The 15331-nt window shown below is 40.2% G+C and overlaps 1 protein-coding gene and 1 non-coding gene across 3 annotated transcripts in view; one reads left to right on the top strand and one right to left on the bottom strand.

Annotated features, from left to right (window-relative positions):
* The window catches only part of LOC105471312 (tripartite motif containing 24), a 124196-nt gene that overhangs the window by 14683 nt on the left and 94182 nt on the right, over nucleotides 1-15331 (top strand). The gene's annotated exons all lie outside the window — the stretch shown is intronic.
* LOC112424877 (small nucleolar RNA U13) lies at nucleotides 7872-7975 on the bottom strand. The gene has a single exon (XR_003015815.1). It is a non-coding gene; the product is annotated as a small nucleolar RNA U13 (small nucleolar RNA).

Genomic DNA, 15331 nt, shown 5'->3' with positions numbered 1-15331 from the left:
TACAGGAGAGATGCACCATACCCAGCTAATTTTGGTATTCTTGGTAGAGATGACGTTTTGCCATGTTGGCCAGGCTGGTCTCGAATACCTAGCCTTAAGTGATCCACCCGCCTCAGCATCCCAAAGTGTTGGAATTATAGGTATGAGCCACTGCACCTAGCCCAACTCTGTGTTTTATATAAAAGATACATCTGCAAAATCGAAAAACTCAAAGATTAAGAGGCTGGGCAAAGATAGGACAGACAAATATAATAAAAGGGGTTATTATAGTTATTTTACACAAGGTAAAATTCAGGCCAGAAATCATTAAAAAGGTAGGACACATTACAATGCTACAAGGTGCAGTCTGTAATGAAGATGCGTTATTGGGGACATGGATATTCGTGACAACTTTCATTTAAAAAAAAAAAAAAGCTTCAGGAGAGTCATTAAGACTTAAGAACATATTAATAATAGAAGACCTAAAATCCATCTCAGTTCAAGATAGATCAACTGGACAAAAACTTCAGTAAGGCTATTGAGGACCTAAATAACACAACTGAAAGGTAGATCTTAGGGTCATCTATTGCATATAAGAGAATATACATTTTTGTTAATGCAGATGGGATGCTCATGAAAGATGATTATTAAGGTACAAAGAAAACTCTTAAAAATAGGCCGGGCGCGGTGGCTCATGCCTGTAATCCCAGCACCTTGGAAGGCCGAGGCGGGCGGATCACAAGGTCAGCAGATCGAGACCATGGTGAAACCCCGTCTCTACTAAAAATAGAAAAAAATTAGCCGGGCGCAGTGGCGGGCGCCTGTAGTCCCAGCTACTCGGGAAGCTGAGGCCGGAGAATGGCGTGAACCCGGGAGGCGGAGCTTGCAGTGAGCGGAGATCGCGCCACTGCACTCCAGCCTGGGCGACAGAGCAAGACTCCGTCTCAAAAAAAAAAAAAAAAAAAAACTCTTAAAAATTTCTCCCAGGCCAGGCGCAGTGGCTCACGCCTGTAATCCCAGCAGTTTGGGAGGCCAAGGCGGTGGATCATGAGGTCAGGAGTTCGAGACCAGCCTGATCAACATAGTGAAACCCTGTCTCTACTAAAAATACAAAAATTAGCCGGGGCGTGGTGATGCTTGCCTGTAATCCCAGCTTCTCAGGAGGCTGAGGCAGGAGAATCGCTTGAACGTGGGAGGCGGAGGTTGCAGTGAGATGAGATTGCGCCACTGCACTCCAGCCTGGGTGACAGAGCAAGGCTCCGCCTCAAAAAAAAAAAAAAAAATTCCCCCCAAATAGGTACAGCATTATACTTTGGCGTTATACTTTTTGGGTGAAACTGAGGAAAGGAAGATAATCCATTATATTGCCGGTGGGAATGCAGAATGCTAAAACTGGAAGGGAATTTGGCAATATCTAGTAAAATGCAAATGCATTTCCTCATTGACCTAGCAATTTCCACTTCTAGGAATGTATCTCAGAGATTCAAATGCAAAAGAATAAAGTGAGGCGTGCACAGGGTTATTTGTTTGTAGCACTGTTGATAATAATGAAAGATTGATATGACCACCAATAAATGACTGGTGGAATAAACTATGGTATATCACTGAGCAGATATAAAAAAGGAATGAAAAAGATATGTGTACTGCTGTGGAGTGAATTCCATGATGTATTGAGTAGAAATCAAGGTGCAGAAGAAAGCATATTATGTGCTACCCTTTGTGTCTCTGTGTGTGTGTTTCTTAGCTCTATCCACTAAAAGGATCTAAAGCAACAGTATCTCCATGACAATAAGAGAAAGAGAAAATATGTGCTTATATTTACAAATAAACAATGGAGGCCAGGCATGGTGGCTCACACCTGTAATCCTACACTTTGGGAGGCTGAGGCAGGAGAATCGCTTGAACCCTGGAGACAGAGGTTGCAGTGAGCAGAATCCCTTGAATCCAAGAGGCAGAGGTTGCAGTGAGCAGAATTCCTTGAATCCAGGAGGCAGTGGTTGCAGTGAGCAGAGATCAGGCCACTGCACTCCAGCCTGGGAGACAAACAGAGACTTCATCTCAAAAAAACAAACAAACAACAGAAGAATAAATAACTAAAAATGACTGCTAGTGGGGCCAAAAAAATTGGGAAGGAATTAGAGAAGAAAATTAGACCTCTGTAAATGTAACTGGTTCACAGTATTGACTTTGGAACTATGTAAATGTTTTATGTAACTAAACAAATGTAAGTAACTCTCCTGGCTTCCCCAGCAAACAAGACAAATGAACATTGTTCTGTATCAACCAGATAGTTTTACCTACATAGTAAAGGACTTTTGAAACTGATTTTAAAATCACAATATTGATTGTGCATTCCTAGTATGCTATATTGTAAGGACAAAAAAAATCTTATATTGCATTCAATGTTGTGTTTTTAGTGGTTTTGTTGGTATTTTGAAACTATTCAGATTTCATGTGACGTAAAGCAAACAGATACTTGTGGTGATATCATTAGGCATAGGAATTCCCAGGATAATGATGAAGGAAAGCTCCAGGATGGCATCTTGCAGCAAGCTTGAAAAGGTTTGGAGCTGGAAAAAGGACTTCATATTTCGGAGAAGGATACGTTTCAGGGCACAAATGTAAAACTCTTTGATGAGCTGATATATTTGAACATACTGAAAAGGGTTTGCAGTTTTGTTGGAAAGTTTGCTGCTGATTTAGTGATAAATACTTAAAAACTAAACAGATTTTTAAAATGCAGGCAATTGATAATTCGAAAATGAAATTGCTTGAGAAAGGAAATATTGTACTATGCTCTGCAGCTCAGTTGTGAATGTTATTAAATGTTCATAATATCTAAATACATGTTTGTTTCATTTATCAGATTTCCAACTAAAATTATAAATTCGTTGGAATACTAAGAGAAATAAATGTCAGGAGGATAAGGAGGGAAAGATTTTTGGATGGGGGCTTATCTACATTTTCCACTGTAAGGCGGGACAGGTAATTCTTGTGGTTTATAAATCTTGGAACGTTGTAATTTAAAAAGAAATTGGTTTATGTACTAGCATAATTAAAGGAAACTGAGAAGTATATTGATTAATATTATAGGTCAGGGTAAGTTATTTTGGTCTGGGCATGGTGGTTCATGCCTGTAATCCCAGCACGCCGGGAGGCCGAGGCAGGAGGATTGCTTGAGGCTAGGAGTTCAAGACAGCCTGAGCAGCATAGTAAAAACCCTTTTTAAAAATTTATTTATTTATTTATTTATTTATTTATTTATTTATTTATTTTGAGGCACCGTCTTACTCTGTGGCCGGGAGGCCGAGGCAGGAGGATTGCTTGAGGCTAGGAGTTCAAGACAGCCTGAGCAGCATAGTAAAAACCCTTTTTATTTATTTATTTATTTTGAGGCACCGTCTTACTCTGTGGCCCAGGCTAGAGTGCAGTAGTGCAAACACAGCTTACTTCAGACTTTATCCCCTGGGCTGAAGTGATCCTCCTACCTCAGCCTCTTGAGCAGCTGGGACTACAGGTGCACGCCACCACACTCGGCTAGTTTTTGTTTATTTTAGAACTCAGGGATTCATGAATGAGCAGTATCAGTTGAGCAAGTGGCTCAGTGCTCCACAGAAGGGGTAGGAGAGGGAAACTTTGATAAGGTGTTCTTGGCATCAAGACAGTAGAAAGTACCTAGTTAGAGACTAGTTGGCAGTTTCTGATTCATAAAGTCACTGGAGGTTAGTTGGTTTCTGATTAGTTAAGCTTAAGTTCACCTTGAGTTTGGTTTCTTTTTGCTTAAGTAGGAACCTGAGTGCTGTGGCCATCTCAGCATAGTGGCCTCCCAATTCATTATTTTATTTTATTTTATTTATTTATTTATTTTTTTGTTTTGTTTTTGTTTTCTGAGACGGAGTCTCGCTCTGTCGCCCAGGCTGGAGTGCAGTGGCGCGATCTCGGCTCACTGCAAGCTCCGCCTCCTGGGTTTACGCCATTCTCCTGCCTCAGCCTCCTGAGTAGCTGGGACTACAGGCGCCCGCCACCGCGCCCGGCTAATTTTTTGTATTTTTAGTAGAGACGGGGTTTCACCGTGGTCTCGATCTCCTGACCTTGTGATCCGCCCGCCTCGGCCTCCCAAAGTGCTGGGATTACAGGAGTGAGCCACCGCGCCCGGCCCAATTCATTATTTTAATAGGGATTAAAAAGACTAAAAGTTAAGGCTCCATCCTTGACTTTTTAAAAACTCGAACCTTCCCTTAACAAATTCTATCAATTCTTCTTTCTACATCACAGAAATCTGTTGCCTTCTTTTTTTCTTCCTTAGTTCAAGCCGTCTTTATTTCCTAAGACCATTTCAGCTGCTTCCTAATTGTCCTTCCTACCTCTTAGGGTGCCTTCTCATTTTTGTTGAAGAGGTCTCCCCACCATGAACTGAAAACTTAGGATGCTTAAGCTTTTCAAAAAGTGTGAGGGAAATACATGTACAATTAACACATTAAGTGAATAATTATGCAACCACCACTTAGATCAAGAAACACACATTGCCAGTAACCCCAAAAGTTCCTTGTCTGCTATATTTTTATCACTCCTTCCCTCTCCCTTAGAAGGTAACCGGTTGTCCAACTTTTTCTTCTTTTTGACAGGGTCTTGCTTTGTTGCCTAGGCCAGAGTGTAATGGTGCAATCATGGCTCCCTGCAGCCTTTATCTCCTGGGTTCAAATGATCCTCCAGCTGTAGCCTCCTGAGTAGCTAGGACTATGGGTGTGTGCAACCATGCCTGAATGAGATGGAGTTTTGCTCTTGTTGCCCAGGCTGAAGTGCAATGTCGCGATCTCGGCTCACTGCAATCTCCACCTCCCAGGTTCAAGCGATTCTCCTGCCTCAGCCTCCCAAATAGTTGGGATAAAAGTCATGTGTCACCATGCCTGGCTAATTTTGTATTTTTTAGTAGAGACGGGGTTTCTCCCTGTTGGTCAGGCTGGTCTCGAACTCCCGATCTCAGGTGATCTGCCTGCCTTGGCCTCACAAAGTGCTGGGATTACAGGTGTGCCACCACGCCTGGCATTTTTTATTTTAATTTAATTTAATTTTATTTTATTTTATTTATTGTTTTTGAGACAGAGTTTTGCTCTTGTTGCCCAGGCTGGAGTGCAATGGTGCAATCTCAGCTCACTGCAACTTCCACCCCCCAACTTTGAGCGATTCTCCAACCTCAGTCTCCCAAGTAGCTGGGATTACAGGCACACATCAACACGTCCAGCTAATTTTTGTATTTTTAGTAGAGACAGGGTTTTGCCATGTTGGCCAGGCTGGTCTTGAACTCCTGACCTCGGGTGATCCACCTGCTTTGGCCTCCCAAAGTGCTGGGATTACAGGAGTGAGCCACCATGCCTGGGCCATGAATAAGTTCTTTTTTTTTTTTTTTTTTTTTGAGACGGAGTCTGGCTCTGTCGCCCGGGCTGGAGTGCAGTGGCCAGATCTCAGCTCACTGCAAGCTCTGCCCCCCGGGTTTACGCCATTCTCCTGCCTCAGCCTCCCGAGTAGCTGGGACTACAGGTGCCCGCCGCCTCGCCCGGCTAGTTTTTTGTAATAAGTTCTTAAATTTTTTTTTTTTTGTAGTGATTAGGTCTCATCGTGTTACCCAGGCTGGTCTTGAACTCCTGATTTCAAGCAATCCTGCCACCTCAGTCTCCCAAAGTGTTGGGATTACAGGCGTGAGGCACTGCACTTGGCCTGCCCCACTTTTATGTTAACAATTCCTTCATTTACTTTATAGTAAATGCTGTAACCTAGCTTTGTCTGTTTTGGGACTTTGTGTGAAAGGAATGGTGCTGGTGTATTTTATTTCTTCCTATCTTCATTTAACATTGAAGGCGTCATCCATGTTGTTGCATATAGCTATAGTTTATTCACTTTTAATGCTATGTAATACTTTGCACAAATATGCCACAATTAATTTTTCCATTCTGTTGCTGTGTATTGGAAATGTTGCTTGCTTTTGCTCTTTTTAAAGCAATGAAGCTATTAACATTCTTGTATTTCCTGCTGTTTATATATGTGAGTCCTGAGGTTTTGGTGTTTTGTTTTGTTTTTTTTTTTAATACACCGTAAAGCAGAATTCCTGATCATAGAGAAGATGAACGCTCAAGTTAACTTTTACCGACTCTCATATACCCACCAGCAGTTCATGTGTGTTCCTGTTGGCTGAGATGTAGATGTTCACTAACATTTTGTATTATCAGTCTTTTTATTTTTTGGCAATCTTGTGGGTGTTTCCTGTTAACTTATTGGGATCTGAGAAGCTTTTCCTAAGTACCACTTAGGTTGAGCACTTTTCATATCCATCATTTGGATTTCAGCTATTGTGAAGCACTTGTTTGATCTCTCCTATTTTTTCTTTTTGTTGGGTTATTTAAACTTTTTGTTTTTCATTTTTAAAAATGTTATTTTTAAGACAGAGTTTCGCTCTTGTTGCCCAGGCTGGAGTGCAATGGCGCGATCTCGGCTCACTGCAACCTCTGACTCCCAGGTTCAAGCGATTCTCCTGCCTTAGCCGCCACGCCTGGCTAATTTTGTATTTTTAGTAGAGACGGACGGGGTTTCTCCATATTGGTCAGGCTAGTCTCAAACTCCCGACCTCAGGTGATCCACCTGCCTTGGCCTCCCAAGTTATTACTATTTTTTTATGAGACTTGATCTTGCTGTGTTGTCCAGGCTGGTCTCAGGCTCCTGGGCTCAAGCAATCCTTCTGCCTCAGCCTCCCGAATATCTGGGATGACAAGTATGTGCCACCATGTCTGGCTATTTTAATTTTAATAGGAGTTATTTTATATTCTCGCTATCTTCTTCCATTCTATTTGCCTTTTTTATAGGGTCCTTTAGTTTTCGAATTTGAATTTTTGAATTGTGTGAATCTCTGTGGTAAGTACTCTTGTTTTAAGAATCTTTCTGGGCCGGGCACGGTAGGTAGCTCACACCTGTAATCCCAGTACTGTGGGAGGATCACTTGAGCCCAGGAGTTTGAGACTAGTGTGGGCAACATAGGGAGACCTTGTCTCAAAAAAATAAATTAACAACAAAAAAAATAAACGAGCCAGGCATGGTGGCACAAGCCTGTGATCCCAACTACTTGAGAGGCTAATGTGGGAGGATGGCTTGGACCCAGGAGGACCCAGGGCTGCAGTGAGCCTTGATCATACCACAGCACTCCAGCCTGAGTAACAGAGCAAGACCCTGTCTCCAAAAAAAAAAAAAAAAAAAATTCTTTTAAAAGCTCTATAGTTTTTCTTTCACATTTGGGTTTTCGTTTCATCTGCAGTTGATTTGTATGTATGGTGAGGTTGCAGTCCAGTTTCACTTTTTACCTGCTGTCCAAGCCCCATTAGTGGAAAATAGTACCATTCTTTTCCCAGTGCTCTACACCGCCGTGCTTATAAATTATGTATGCGTGAGTCTGTTTCTTTCTTAGCAGTCTGATTTCTCTTTCTCAGGCAGTTTTGATCTGTTGATATATTTGTTACTACCTGCACTAGGGCCACACTTTTTTTTTCCTTTTAGAGAAAGGGTCTTGCTATGTTACCCAATTTGGTCTTATACTCCTGACCTCAAGCTGTCCTCCTGTCTCGGTTGGTCTTGGGATTATAGGCATGAACCTCTGCCTGGCCCACATTCTCTTTACAGTAGTTTTTGATAGCTGGCAAAGCAAGTCCTTATGTAACCCCTCACCAATACCTGTAATTATTTTTTGGAGGCATCTTCTAATTATTTTTTAGCTAGTTGAATTATCCCATCCATAAGAATCCACGTATCATGTTTCACAAAAAACTTGATAGGCTATTAATTGGGATTATGAGAAATTGATAAATCAGTTTGGGGAGAATATTATTATGCTTCTTAATTTTTTTCCTTTAAGTCAGATGGGTAGCGTGCTAGCATCCTAACAAAGTTTGAAGGAGGCACATTGCACACATGTGCCTGAAAACCTGATCATCATGCTTATGAACCACAAAAGGATCTTATGCTTTCTTCAGTGACTTAAGTATAATTATTCCCGTTGGGATTTTGTATGTCTTCTCTTAAAGTTTTTCTAGGTACTCGATAGGTTATGATGCTACTGTAAATAATACTCCATTTTAACTTCATTCTACCTTTTTGTTCCTGGTAAATATAAATACAAATGTGTGGGGGTTTTTTCCTTTTTATTATTTTTTGTAGCAATGGTGTCTCACTATGTTGCCCAGGTGGGTCTTAAACTCCTGGACTTAAGCGATCCTTTCACTTTGGCCTCCCAAAATGCTGAGAGCTTTTGGCCACCATGCCTGGCCTGAATATGTTTTATATCTTAATTTGTTTTTGTTTTTTTGAGCCATGGTCTCACTCTGTCATACAGGCTGAAGTACAGTGACACAATCATGGCTCACTGCAGCCTCAACCTCCTGGGCTCAAGTCATCTTCCCACCTCATCCTCTCGAGTAGCTGGGACTACAGGCATGTACCACTATGCTTAGCTAATTTTTGCACATTTTTGTAGAGGTGGGGGGGGGGGGTCTCACTTTGTTGCCCAGGCTGGTCTCAAATCCCTATACTCCTCTGGCCTCAAATCCCTACACTCCTCTTGGTCTCCCAAAGTGCTGGGATCCTAGGCATTAGCCTCTGTGCCCGGCCCCAAATGTGTTTAAAAAGTTTTTTTTCCAATAACCTTGTTAAATCTTTCTAATTCTAGTAACTTCTCTGTAGCTTTGTTTGGCTTCTTTTGTATCTAATACTATCATCTGTGAATAATGACAATGTTTATTATTTCCAATCTTTATGCCTTTTATTTTTCTTGCTTTATCATGCTGCCTGAACTCTCCATTGGTGAATAAAAATCAAGCCAGTGGATATCTTTATCTTATTCCTGATCTCAGAAAGGAAGCTTCAACATTACACCATTAAATAGGAAGTTTGCTGTAGGATATTATGTAGATCTTTTATAAGTGTATAGATACTCCCATTGGTGAGGGAGGGATTCCTGCCCTAGGGTTATGAGGTTGGCCCAGTACATAACATCTGACACTGGACAGATGAAATTGACAACAGTTTATTAGTCACATAGACTTATATAGCCCTGGGGAGGACACTACATTGCCAGGGGGGCCACATGATGGTTGCACTTGGGATGGAGTGAACAAACAGGGACTTTAGGAGGTAGCCTTTTTATGTATTATCATGAAATCAGGGGTGCCCCTGGCTTGTTTGAATAACTCTATAGGCTGGCAAGGAACTGAAACTCAATATTTAAGCATAAGCAGAAATTGTGCCTGGTTGCTTTGATAAAGAGTATTTGGTTAAGGGACCCTATCTGTGAAAGTAGAGTGGGAAGGAGAACTTGTGGTTAGGCTGTTCAAGGTCCTCCCAATTTTGCCAGAATCAAGGTAGTACCTAATATGGAACCTCAATTCTAGGCCATATACCTCCCCATTTATTTCCTAATATTCACAGAGGCGTGTGTGTGTGTGTGTGTGTGTGTGTGTGTGTGTGTGTCTTTTTTTTCATAGATTTTTTTTTTTTTTTTTTTTGGAGACGGAGTTTCGCTCTTGTTGCCCAGGCTGGAGTGCAGTGGCGTGATCTCATCTCACTGCAGCCTCCGCCTCCCGGGTTCAAGTGATTCTCCTGCCTCAGCCTCCCAAGTAGCTGGGATTACAGGCATGCGCCACCACGCCTGGCTAATTTTGTGTTTTTAGTAGAGATGGGGTTTCACCATGTTGGTCAGACTGGTCTGGAACTCCTACCCTCAGAGTACTGGGATTATAGGCATGAGCCACCACACCCGGCCTTAGATTTTTCTTTTAAATATACTTTTTCTTCTGTATCTAGTGAAAGCATAATTTTTCCTTTAATCTGTTAGGTGGTGAGTTCTAAGAATTGATTTTCTAATAGAAAATAACCTTACTTTCCTAGGCAGAAGTCTACTTAGTGCTGTAGGATTTGGTTTGCTAATACTTTGTTTATTGCTTTTATGTTTATGAATTACCTTAGCCTGTGGTTTTTCTTCGTAATACTTCCCTTATGAGTTTTCTTGTAGAGTTAGGCGAACTTCATAAAATGGATTACAGTGTGCTACTTACTTCATTTCTCTGAAGGAATTTGTGTAAGATTGAAATTAAAGTATTTCTTGAATATATGGTAGCAGTCAGGGACTGGGCCTTTCTTTGTGGGAAGATTTTAACTCTGGATTCAGTTTTCTTAAAGGTTTATCTACAGGACTCTTCTACTTGAGAGACTATGGTAGATAGTTTCTTTTTTTTCTAGGAATTTGTACATTTTATATAAATTTTCAATTTTATTGATACAGTTAGTTGATAATAACCTTGGTAATTCTTTGTATCATCTAAAGTTATGAAATTTTCTTTTTCATTTCTGGTGCTGATTTTATAGGTCTTCCCTATTTCTTTCTCTTTCCTCAATATGGATTTTCAATTTTACTGGTTTCTTTGAAAAAATACATTAATAGTTCTATTTCATTTTATTAATTTTCTTCTATTTGGGTATATTTTACTATGCCTTGTCAAAGTTTTGAGTACTTTTTTTTTTACAGTAAAATATAACATAAAATGTACTACTTTAATCATATTGAAATATATAATTCTGTGGTATTAAGTACATTCATAGTGTTCTGTAACTTTCACTACTGTTTCCAGAACTTTTTCATCATCCTGAGCAGAACTAGTTTTTTTTTTTTTTAATTATACTTTACAATGTGCAGGTTTGTTACATATGTATACATGCGTCATGTTGGTTTGCTGCACCCATTAACTTGTCATTTATATTAGGTATTTCTCTTAATGCTATCCCTCCCCCATCCCCTCATCCCACGACAGGCCCCGGTGTGTGATGTTCCCCGCCCTGTGTCCAGGTGTTCTCATTGATCAGTTCCCACCTATGAGTGAGAACATGGGGTGTTTGGTTTTCTGTCCTTGTGGTTTTTTACTCAGAATTAAGGTTTCCAGTTTCATCCATGTCCCTACAAAGGACATGAACTCATCCTTTTTTTAATGGCTGCAAAGTATTCCATGGTGTATATGTGCCACATTTTCTTAATCCAGTCTATCATTGATGGACATTTGGGTTGGTTCCAAGTCTTTGCTATTGTGAATAGTGCCACAATAAACATACGTGTGTGTGTGTCTTTATGGTAGTGTGATTTATACTCCTTTGGGTATATACCCAGTAATGGGATGACTGGGTCAAATGGTATTTCTAGTTCTAGATCCTTGAGGAATCTCCACACTGTCTTCCACAATGGTTGAACTAGTTTACACTCCCACCCACAGTGTAAAAGCGTTCCTGTTTCTCTACATCCTCTCCAGCACCTGTTGTTTCCTGACTTTTTCATGATCGTCATTCTAACCGGTGTGAGATGGTATCTCATTGTGGTTTTGATTTGTATTTCTTTGATGACCAGTGACAATGAACATTTTTCATGTGTCTGTTGGCTGCATAAATGTTTTCTTTTGAAAAGTGTCTGTTCATATCCTTTGCCCACTTTTTGATGGGGTTTGATTTTTTTCTTGTAAATTTAAGTTCTTTGTAGATTCTGGATATTAGCCCTTTGTCAGATGGGTAGATTGCAAAAATTTTCTCCCATTCTGTAGGTTGCCTGTTCACTCTGATGGCAGTTTCTTTTGCTGAGCAGAAGTTCTTTAGTTTAATTAGATCCCATTTGTCTATTTTGGCTTTTGTTGCCATTGCTTTTGGTGTTTTAGTCATGAAGTCCTTGCCCATGTCTTTGTCCTGAATGGTATTGCCTAGGTTTTCTTCTAGGGTATTTCCAGTTTTAGGTCTAAGATTTAAGTCTGTAATCCATCTTGAATTAATTTTTGTGTAAGGTATAAGGAAGGGATCGAGTTTCAGCTTTCTATGTATGGCTAGCCAGTTTTCCAGCACTGTTTATTGAATAGGGAATCCTTTCCCCATTTCTTGTTTTTGTCAGGTTTGTCAAAGATCAGATGGTTGTAGATGTGTAATGTTATTTCTGAGGCCTCTGTTCTGTTCCACTGGTCTATATCTCTGTTTTGGTACCAGTACCATGCTGTTTTGGTTACCGTAGCCTTGTAGTAGTATAGTTTGAAGTCAGGTAGTGTGATGTCTCCAGCTTTGTTCTTTTTGCTTAGGATTGTCTTGTCAATGCAGGCTCTTTTTTGGTTCCAGATGAACTTTAAAGTAGTTTTTTCCAGTTCTGTGAAGAAAGTCATTGGTAACTTGATGGGGATGGCATTGAATCTATAAATTACCTTGGGCAGTATGGCCATTTTCACAATATTGATTCTTCCTATCCATGAGCATGGAATGTTCTTCCATTTGTTTGTGTCCTCTTTTGTTTCATTGAGCACTGGTTTGTAGTTCTCCTTGAAGAGGTCCTTCATATCCCTTGTAAGTTGGATTCCTAGGTATTTTATTCTCTTTGAAGCAATTGTGAATGGGAGTTCACTCATGATTTGGCGCTCTGTTTGTCTGTTATTGGTGTGTAGGAATGCTTGTGATTTTTGCACATTGATTTTGTATCCTGAGACTTTGCTGAAGTTGCTTATCAGTTTGAAGAGATTTGGGGCTGAGACGATGGAGTTTTCTAAGTATACAATCATGTCATCTGCAAACAGGGACAATTTGACTTCCTCTTTTCCTAATTGAATACCCTTTATTTCTTTCTCTTCCCTGATTGCCGTGGCCAGAACTTCCAACACTATGTTGAATAGGAGTGGTGAGAGGGGGCATCCCTGTCTTGTGCCAGTTTTCAAAGGGAATGCTTCCAGTTTTTGCCCATTCAGTATGATATTGGCTGTGGGTTCGTCATAAATAGATACATTCCATCATTTGTTATTTTGAGATACATTCCATCAATACCTAGTTTATTGAGAGTTTTTAGCATGAAGGACTGTTGAATTTTGTCAAAGGCCTTTTCTGCATCTATTAAGATAATCATGTGGTTTTTGTCTTTGGTTCTGTTTATGTGATGGATTACGTTTATCGGTATGCATATGTTGAACCAGCCTTGCATCCGAGGGATGAAGCCGACTTGATCTTGGTGGATAAGCTTTTTGATGTGCTGCTGGATTCAGTTTGCCAGTATTTTATTGAGGATTTTCGCATTGATGTTCATCAGGGATATTGGTCTAAAATTCTCTTTTTTTGCTGTGTCTCTGCCAGGCTTTAGTATCAGTATGATGCTGGCCTTATAAAATGAGTTAGGGAGGATTCCCTCTTTTTCTATTGATTGGAATAGTTTCAGATGCAATGGTACCAGCTCCTTTTTGTACCTCTGGTAAAATTTGGCTGTGAATCCATCTGGTCCTGGACTTTTTTTGGTTGGTAGGCTATTAATTATTGCCTCAACTTAAGAGCCTGTTATTGGTCTATTCAGGGATTCAGCTTCTTCCTGGTTTAGTCTCGGGAGGGTGTATGTGTCCAGGAATTTATTCATTTCTTCTAGATTTTCTAGCTTGTTTGCTTAGAGGTGTTTATAGTATTCCCTGATAGTAGTTTGTATTTCTGTGGGATCAGTGGTGATATCCACTTTATCATTTTTTTATTGCATCTATTTGATTCTTCTCTCTTTTCTTGTTAGTCTTGCTAGCGGTCTATTTTGTTGATCTTTTCAAAAAACCAGCTCCTGGATTCATTGATTTTTTTTTTTTTTTTTTTTTGAAGGGTTTTTTGTGTCTCTGTCTCCTTCAGTTCTGCTCTGATCTTAGTTATTTCTTGCCTTCTGCTAGCTTTTGAATTTGTTTGCTCTTGCTTCTCTAGTTCCTTTAATTGTGATGTTAGGGTGTTGATTTTAGGTCTTTCCTGCTTTCTCTTGTGGGCATTTAGTGCTATAAATTTCCCTGTACACACTGCTTTAAATGTGTCCCAGAGATTCTGGTACGTTGTGTCTTTGTTCTCATTGGTTTCAAAGAACATCTTTATTTCTGCCTTCATTTCGTTATGTACCCAGTAGTCATTCAGGAGCAGGTTTTTCAGTTTCCATGTAGTTGTGTGGTTTTGAGTGAGTTTCTTAATCCTGAGTTCTAGTTTGATTGCACTGTGGTCTGAGAGACAGTTTGTTGTGATTTCTGTTCTTTTACATTTGCTGAGGAGTGCTTTACTTCCAACTATGTGGTCAATTTTGGAATAAGTGTGATGTGGTGCTCAGAAGAATGTATATTCTGTTGATTTGGGGTGGAGAGTTCTGTAGATATCTATTAGGTCTGCTTGGTGCAGAGCTGAGGTCTTGGATATGCTTGTTAACCTTCTGTCTCATTGATCTGTCTAATATTGACAGTGGAGTGTTAAATTCTCCCTTTATTATTGTGTGGGAGTCTAAGTTTCTTTGTAGGTCTCTATGGACTTGCTTTGTGAATCTGGGTGCTCCTGTATTGGGTGCATATATATTTAGCATAGTTAGCTCTTCTTGTTGAATTGATCCCTTTACCATTATGTAATGACCTTCTTCTCTTTTGATCTTTGTTGGTTTAAAGTCTGTTTAATCAGAGACTAGGATTGCAACCCCTGCTTTTTTTTGCTTTCTATTTGCTTGGTAGATCTTCCTCCATCCCTTTATTTTGAGCCTGTGTGTGTCTCTGCTTGTGAGATGGGTCTCCTGATTATAGCACACTGATGGGTCTTGACTCTTTATCCAATTTGCTTGTCTGTGTCTTTTAATTGGGGCATTTAGCCCATTTACATTTAAGGTTAATATTGTTATGTGTGAATTTGATCCTGTCATTATGATGTTAGCTGGTTATTTTGCCCGTTAGTTGATGCAGTTTCTTCCTAGCATCAGTGGTCATTAGAATTTGGCATGTTTTTGCAGTGGCTGGTACTGGTTGTTCCTTTCCATGTTTAGTGCTTTCTTTAGGAGCTCTTGTAAGGCAGGCCTGGTGGTGACAAAATCTCTCAGCATTTGCTTGTTTGTAAGGGATTTTATTTCTCCTTCACCTATGAAGCTTAGTTTGACTGGATATGAAATTCTGGGTTGAAAATTCTTTTCTTTAAGAGTGTCGAATATTGGCCCCCACTCTCTTCTGGCTTATAGAGTTTCTGCCAAGAGATCCGCTGTTAGTCTGATGGGGTTCCCTTTGTGGGTAACCTGACCTTTTTCTCTGGCTGTCCTTAACATTTTTTTCCTTCATTTCAACCTTGGTGAATCTGATAATTATGTGTCTTGGGGTTGCTCTTCTCGAGGAGTATCTTTGTGGTGTTCTCTGTATTTCCTGAATTTGAATGTTGGCCTACCTTGTTAGGTTGGGGAAGTTCTACTGGATAATATCCTGAAGAGTGTTTTCCAGCTTAGTTCCATTCTCCCCGTCACTTTCAGGTACACCAGTCAAACGTAGATTTGGTCTTTTCACAT

Source organism: Macaca nemestrina, chromosome 4, assembly GCF_043159975.1.
Source record: "Macaca nemestrina isolate mMacNem1 chromosome 4, mMacNem.hap1, whole genome shotgun sequence".
Taxonomy (NCBI): Eukaryota; Metazoa; Chordata; class Mammalia; order Primates; family Cercopithecidae; genus Macaca; species Macaca nemestrina.
Note: the sequence above shows the minus strand (reverse complement) of the source record. Positions and strands in the feature narration are given on the sequence as shown.